We start from the raw sequence: 7,848 nt of genomic DNA, 5'->3' as shown, positions 1-7,848 counted from the left end.
CAGAGATATGTAAACGAATAAATATTACAATGTGCAGGAATAAATAAATTGACAATTAAAATCAAGAAGGCTTTGAATACTTTTTCACGTGGGATTGGTTTTAGCAATTGCCAACTAACGGAAACAGAAATTAGAAATCCAAAAGTATGAAAGAAAACACCAATTATGTAAGGAAAGGTCCCTAAAATCTATAAGGAAATATTACTAGATCATTATTAATGCGTAGATAACTGCGGGACATTACACACCCACCAGTGGTGGGTTTCAAAAATTTTGGGAACCTCTTCTGTAGGTGTGGCCTGCTTTCCGGGCCCACTGGTGGAACCTCTTCTAACCGGTTCGGTAGATTTGACGAACCGGTTCTACCGAATAGGTGCGAACTGGTAGGAACCCACCTCTGGATAGGTAGATGGATAGATGGTAGGGTAGACAGACGGACAAGTGGACAGAGAGGCTGATGGCCTGACAGATGAACAGACCGACAGACAAACAGGTTTTCAGGGTCTCATAATGTAGAGCAGCAATCTGGAGTCCATGTGTCCAATTTCCCGTTCTCTTCTCATCTGGACTTTGCCACAGTAATTCGCTTCACTTTTTAAAAAAAACTTCTTCAATCCGCCAAGCATCTGGTGGAAGTCTTGCGCAACCAATAAATTCTGTAATGGGGAGAATCTACATTAAAAATCGAGATGAACACTTTGAAGCTGTTACTAGGCTAGCCTATTATACAGGTGGTCCTCGACTTACAACAGTTTGCTCGGTGACCCTTAGAAGTGGCAACGGCGCTGAAAAAAGTGACTTACAACCATTTTTCGCACACTTGTGGAATATTGCAGCATCTCCCATGGCCAATGATCAAAACTCAGATGTTTGGCTACTGACTCATATTTATGACGGTTGCAGCATCCTGAAGACACATGATCCCCTTTTGCAAGCTTCTGACAAGCAAAGTCAGGGGGAAGCCAGCTTCACTTAACAAGCATGTTACTAATTTAACAACCGTGTTGCTAATTTAACAACTGCAGTGATTCACTTAACAACAGTGGCAAGAAAAGTTGGAAAATGGGGCAAGACATACTTAACTGGACTACTGCAATGCGCTCTACATGGGGCAGCCCTTGAAGAGCATTCGGAGACTCCAGCTCGTCCACAATGCAGCAGCGCGAGCGATTGTGGGTGCACCTCGGTACACACAGGTTACACCAATCCTCTGCGAGCTGCACTGGTTACCGATTGGTCTCTGGATACGCTTCAAGGTGCTAGTCGTCACTTATAAAGCCCTTCATGGTATTGGACCTGGGTACTTGAGAGACCGCCTGTTGCCAATTACCTCCCAAAGGCCCATTAGATCCCACAGATTAGGCCTCCTCCGGGTTCCATCTACTGGCCAATGTCATCTGGCTACTACCTGGAGGAGGGCCTTCTCTGTGGCTGCTCCAGCCCTTTGGAACGAATTTCCCACAGAGATTCAGACCCTCACCTCTCTCCAGGCCTTCCGAAAAGCCGTTAAAACCTGGCTGTGCCAGCAGGCCTGGGGTTGACGAGTTCCCTTCCCCACTCGAATTGTGTGACTGTTGACTGTCTTTTTAAATTCTCTTTGTACTTTGTTCGTTATATTCCCTTCTTGTTTACCCACCCCCCCCCCCCGGGTTTGTTAGCCGCCCTGAGTCCCTCTGGGAATAGGGCGGCATATAAATACAATAAACCTTATAACCTTAACAAATTCCTCATTTAGCAACATAAAGGTAGTACTCAATTGTGGTCCTAAATTGAGCCCCCCCCCTGTATTAGAAGTTTAGGTGGGAAAGCCTTTTTAGATCCAGGATGAGCCAACAACTTAGAAAGATTTTCTTTGAGTCCTGGGATAACATGCTTAAAAAAACCTTTTGGGAATGGAGACTCCCAAGCTGCTAAGTGGTAAGCAAGCAAGTAGAAATGGAAGGAAATGGCTTATGATGGTGAGCAATATCTATTAAACTCTGTATTACACACACTTCATTTTTAAGAGACCCTGAGATTCATCTTCATTTCAATAGCAGTTAGACTTATATACTGCTTCATAGGGCTTTCAGCCCTTTCTAAGCGGTTACAGAGTCAGCATATTGCCCCCAACAACAATCCGGGTCCTCATTTTACCCACCTCGGAAGGACGGAAGGCTGAGTCAACCCTGAGCCGGTGAGATTTGAACAGCCGAACTACAGAACTGCAGTCAGCTGAAGTAGCCTGCAGTGCTGCATTTAACCATTGCGCCACCTCGGCTTATTTCAAGGAAGCATAAATTCCAGGGAACGGTTAGGTAAGGATTTAATCTCCAATCTTATTTAATGAAAAGAATAACATCGCTGATACTGTGGCCTGGATAAATAAATCATGCTAGGGCAGTCTATGAATCACACAGTTTTTCATGCTTTTCTTTGGATGCTACTCGCATTCCGATAGCACCATCTAGTGTACAATATCAAGAGCATTGAGAACAGCTGCCAGAAGTCTTGATGTCTCATCTTTTTGAACAAGGCAACTAGTGAAAGGCTTTAATTTTTTATCTTTTAAAAAGGAAACAAGGAACCACCTAAGCCCCCCAAATAAACTTCGGCAAAAATGCAATGTCTCAACCCCACCAAATATAACTGCTCTATCCAGGGGTGGGATTGAAAATTTTTAGCAAGTGGTTCTCTGCCCAGTTGCTTGGTGAGCGAGGCATAGCCTCCTCACAGTGGTAGTGAGGGCATTTTTACCCTCCCCAGGTTCCAGAGGCTTTCCTCGAGCCTTCAAGAGGGCAAAAACAGCCTTCCCCGGATTCTGGAGACCTTCCAGAAGCTGGAAATGGTCCTGTTTCCGGACTTCCAGAACTTATGGTAGGCCTGTTTTTCGCCCTCCCGGAGCCTTCATGCATGCTCTGTACTTATCTGCCATGATGAATGGGCCACGTAGAGACTCCTGAAAGTGGTGGGATGGGTGGGGCCAGCCAGTCCTTGAAAGAACCAGTTCGGTGAACCAGAAGCAAAATTAGCATCCAATTCGCCTGAACCGGCTGAATTCCATCCCTGGCCCTATCCATTTCTCACTTCGGCGTCATCTTCTCTAGCCCTTGATCTCTCACTCTCCAACTGTGGGGTTGTCCCTTGACTATCTCTGGTGTAACATGTCTATATGTACAGTACATCCTGGCCACAGAAACAGTACATATTTTCCAGAGGGCCTCTGGCTAATTCAGGTCAACTGCGTCCTTTGATTCTGAGGGTTTCGTGTTTGTGTGTGTTAATGATAACTCCGCTGTTTGTTTTGTCAAGACTCCAAAGAAGTTCGGAGTTGAGGAGAAGAAGGCTGCAAAAGCTGTTCGATGGAGGAGAGGCAACAGGATGTTCTAGGGTGGAAGAGAGATTGGCCACAAACGGTCATAATAGTAGTGTAGTCTTCATTGTCACTGTACAAAATAAATACAACGAAATTGCAAAGTAAAGTAAAGGATGTAAAAGTAAAATAAAAAAAATAAAAGTAAAGAATGGACAGAGAGTAAACCAGGACCCAATTTATGCAAGCAGCACAAGTTTGCAAAGTGCAAGCTGAAATCCAGAATCTCTGGATTCCTCCCCCCCCCCATTTCCCCCTTTGTGCTATCATGGAGTCAGAGCTGGTTGCTTAAAGGGGAACCAGGAGTTGTCATAAAGAAGCAAAACAGGGAAAGAAGATAACTTTTATTTAGTTATTAAATCTATTTATTTATTAAATTTATATGCCTCCCACCTCGCTGTTTGAGGTGACTCTGAGTGGCTTAAAGGTAAAGGTTCCCCTTGCACATATGTGCTAGTCGTTCCTGACTTTAGAGGGCGGTGCTCATCTCTGTTTCAAAGCCGAAGAGCCAGAGCTGTCTGAAGATGTCTCCGTGGTCCAGTGGCCGGCATGACTAAATGCCGAAGGTGTACAGAACGCTGTTACCTTCCCACCAAAGGTGGTTCCTATTTTTCTACTTGCATTTTTTACGTGCTTTCGAACTGCTAGGTTGGCAGAAGCTGGAACAAATTTTTAAGAAGAGATTGGATAACCATTTGTCTGAAGTGGTGTAGGGTTTCCTGCCTAAGCAGGGGGTTGGACTTGAAGACCTCCACGGTCCCTTCCAACTCTGTTATTCTATTCTATTCTATTCTATTCTATTCTATTCTATTCTATTCTATTCTAGAATAGAATAGAATAGAATAGAATAGAAGAGCCGAGGTGGCGCAGTGGTTAGAGTGCAGTACTGCAGGCCACTTCAGCTGACAGCTAGCTGCAGTTCGGCGGTTCAAATCTCACCGGCTCAAAGTAGACTCAGCCTTCCATCCTTCCGAGGTGGGTAAAATGAGGACCCGGATTGTTGTTGGGGGCAATATGCTGACTCTGTAAACCGCTTAGAGAGGGCTGAAAGCCCTATGAAGCGGTATATAAGTCTAACTGCTATTGCTATTGCTATCTATTCTATCCTATTGTATCTTATTGTATTGTATTGTATTCTACTGTATTCTATTCTATTCACCAAAATGAATATTCTATTCAAGTGTAAGTATAAAAACAGACTAAAATTACAAAATATTAAGTTGCAGACTAAATGACCATGGGGTAGAGCGGTTGTGGTGCCTTCTCTGTTACTGCACCAACCACCTCTGGCCTACAGCTTATCTATCAGGGCCCCAAACCAACTGGGCAGAGGCAGTTTTAAGGCTCTCCCTGAAGGCCTGAAGAGTGAGAGAAGATCTTATCTCCAGAAGCAAGATGTTCCAAAGGGCAGGGACCAGTGGTGGGATTCAACCAGTTCGCTCCACTTCGGTTGTTAACTTTCTGAGCAGTTTGGTGAACTGGCTGTTGGAAGAAATCATTAGGGCACAGAACCGATTGTTAAGTTATTTGAATCCCACCACTGGCAGGGACCATGGCAGAAAAGGCTCCTCCATATCCCACCAGCCAAAATCTTTGACTGATGTGGTCCACAGTAGGCCCTTCTATTAGAACAAGTGGGGCAGGCCAGTTCCATTGGGGCAAGACAGTTCCTCAGATATCCTGTACTCACATCAGTAGAGCTGAGGAGTGGTGCAGTGGCCTAGAGGTGGAGCTCTCGCCTCACAATCAGGAGGCTGTGAGTTCGATCCTAGGTAGAGGTACCGTAGATATTTCTCTCTCTGGGCACAATGAGAATATATCTGTGGAACAAAACTCCACATTGGTGACATGAAGGGCATCGGGCCAGTAAACACTCTGCTAGCTCCATCCAGACTCCACTCCACAAGGAATTATGGGATCATTAAAAGATGATGGTGATAATATCAGCTGAGCTGGACTCGGGGAAACTACATGGACATTCCAGGTACAATGTTCTAATACTAGGTTACTTTGTTCTTTTAGAAATTTTAGGAACTCAATCACGTTAATGCTGATCTGGGCAGTTGTGTTATGGAGTCTCAAACATCCACACAATTCTACCTTGAAAGAAAGAATCACAACCCTTCCTATCTAAAGACTAGCCAACCCAAAAAAGCAAGTATGGTTCAGGGTCCAATAACGCTGCTTTGCCTGGGAGAAATTCCAAGCTACAGTGAGAACTGAAAGATCTTGGTGATTTTTTTAATTGCACATATTTTAGAAGCAGAATCTAGTATTATGTGTGCAACACCACATAAACCAAGCTTCTAACTTCTTCCACCCATTTGAAAATATAATGGCCAGATATAATGTCAGCTATTTAGTTGCCAATAACCGTCCTTGACTTATTCCATTATCGCACTTAAATGTTCCCCAGATATACAAACATTTGATTTGGGGGAAAAAAAAACCATGCGGATGTAAACAGAACTTCCCTCTGCTTTTCTGTCCTGTTTGCTAAATCTTCATTTCCAGAAAAGAACAGTGGATCTGAAATTCTATTTGGCTGGTGAGTTAATTCACCTTTATTTTATTTTGCTTTCCTCCAGATAATCCAGGGTATTAAATTGTAAAAAAATAATATACATTGGGAGGGCAAAGGTAAATTTGAGTTGTAGATATGTTCTCAGCCTTCTCTTTTAACTGACCTTATTGGATGGGGTGGATTAGATAGCATCAGGGTATTCATTTATTTGTTTATTTATTTATTAGTTTGTCAAACATGTACAGGATAGCAGGTCTAAGTATGGACATAGACACGAAACAAGAAAATGAGTACAAATAATAGCAATAGCAATAGCAGTTAGACTTATATACGGCTTCATAGGGCTTTCAGCCCTCTCTAAACGGTTTACAGAGTCAGCATATTGCCCCCAACAACAATCCGGGTCCTCATTTTACCCACCTCGGAAGGATGGAAGGCTGAGTCAACCTTGAGCCGGTGAGATTTGAACAGCCGAACTGCAGAACTTCAGTCAGCTGAAGTAGCCTGCAGTGCTGCATTTAACCACTGCGCCACCTCGGCTCTGAGGTGGCGCAGTGGTTAAATAATTGAGGACAGTTGGACAGGGATGTTAGGCACGCTGGTGCACTTATGCACGCCCCCTTTACGGACCGCTTAGGAATGGTGTGAGGTCCACGGTAGACAGTTTAAGGTTGAAGCTGTGGGGGGTTTGAGGATGTAACAACAGAGTCAGGTAGAGCATTCCAGGGGTTGACCATTCTGTTGCTGAAGCTGTATTTTCTGCAATCAAATTTGGAGCTGTTCACCATGAATCTGTATCGATTGTTTGCCCGTGTATTATTGAGGTTGAAGCTGAAGTGGTCATTGACAGGTAGGACATTGTAGCAGACAATTTTGTGTGTTATGCTTAGGTCCGACTGCAGGTGACGCAGTTCCAGATTGTCCAAGCCCAAAATTTCGAGCAAGGTGGCATAAGGGATTCTATTGTGAGCAGAGGAGTGGAGGACTCTTCTCGTGAAATATCTCTGGACCCGGTCGATCGTATTAATGTAACGATATACAGTGTGGATTCCAGGCAGATGAGCTGTTTTCAATACTGTCCTACAGTATAAAATAATACATTTGTAGAAAATAATTTGAGGGTGTTTAAGCTGATCTAGTGAATAATTCTCAGGCTGTGTTGCAGTTGAAGTCTTCTAAATCTTGTGTCTATCTTATTTAGTGGAGATGAGAAGCTTGTAGATCAGTGTTCCTCAACCTTAGTAATATTAAAACATGTGGACTTCAATTCCCAAGATTCCCTAGCTTGTCATGCCAGATGGGAAATTCTGGTTGAAGTCCATATGACTTATAGTGGCCAAGGTTGAAAAACACTACTTTAGACCTTGATATATTGGATTCCAACTCTCATTATCCCTGATCATTGACCACGATCAATAGAGCTTCTGATTGTTTATGCACTCTGCATGCAAAGTTTCTTTTTTCTTTCTTTCTCTTAATTGCAGAAACAAGAGAGAAATGGTAACATTTCTAGATTTTTGCAGATCAGGAATCCCAGCTTACCTCATAAGATGATTGGTTTCAAAGCATTCAGTGGTTAGGTTCATAAATCACATTAGGTTGTAATATGATTTCTTTGCTTGGACTCTGGAACAATTTCAAAACTCAGCTGTGATCATTTGTAAATCATGAAGTAGGGCTTACGTAGTTAAAGTCATTCTTGTTTTCTTCATCGTGTTTTCTTAAGACATCGAGACATTCAACTATTGTGCTAAGATAATAGCAATGGGCTTTATAATAGACAGGTTTTATATCACTTCAGCAAGATTGCTATGTAGGTATTATAAACCACTAAGTCAATCAATCAATCAATCAATCAAACAATCAGAATAGAGCTGGAAGGGACCTTGGAGGTCTTCTAGTCTAACCCCCTGTTCTAGCAGGAGACTCTATACCATTTCAGAGAGTTGGCTGTCCAGTGTCTTCTTAGAAA

Source organism: Thamnophis sirtalis, unplaced genomic scaffold (assembly GCF_051295495.1).
Source record: "Thamnophis sirtalis isolate CommonGarterSnake01/CBP01778 unplaced genomic scaffold, rThaSir2_p1.2 scaffold_13, whole genome shotgun sequence".
Lineage (NCBI taxonomy): Eukaryota > Metazoa > Chordata > Lepidosauria > Squamata > Natricidae > Thamnophis > Thamnophis sirtalis.
The sequence above is the reverse complement of the archived record's forward strand: the minus strand, read 5'-3'. Positions refer to the sequence as shown.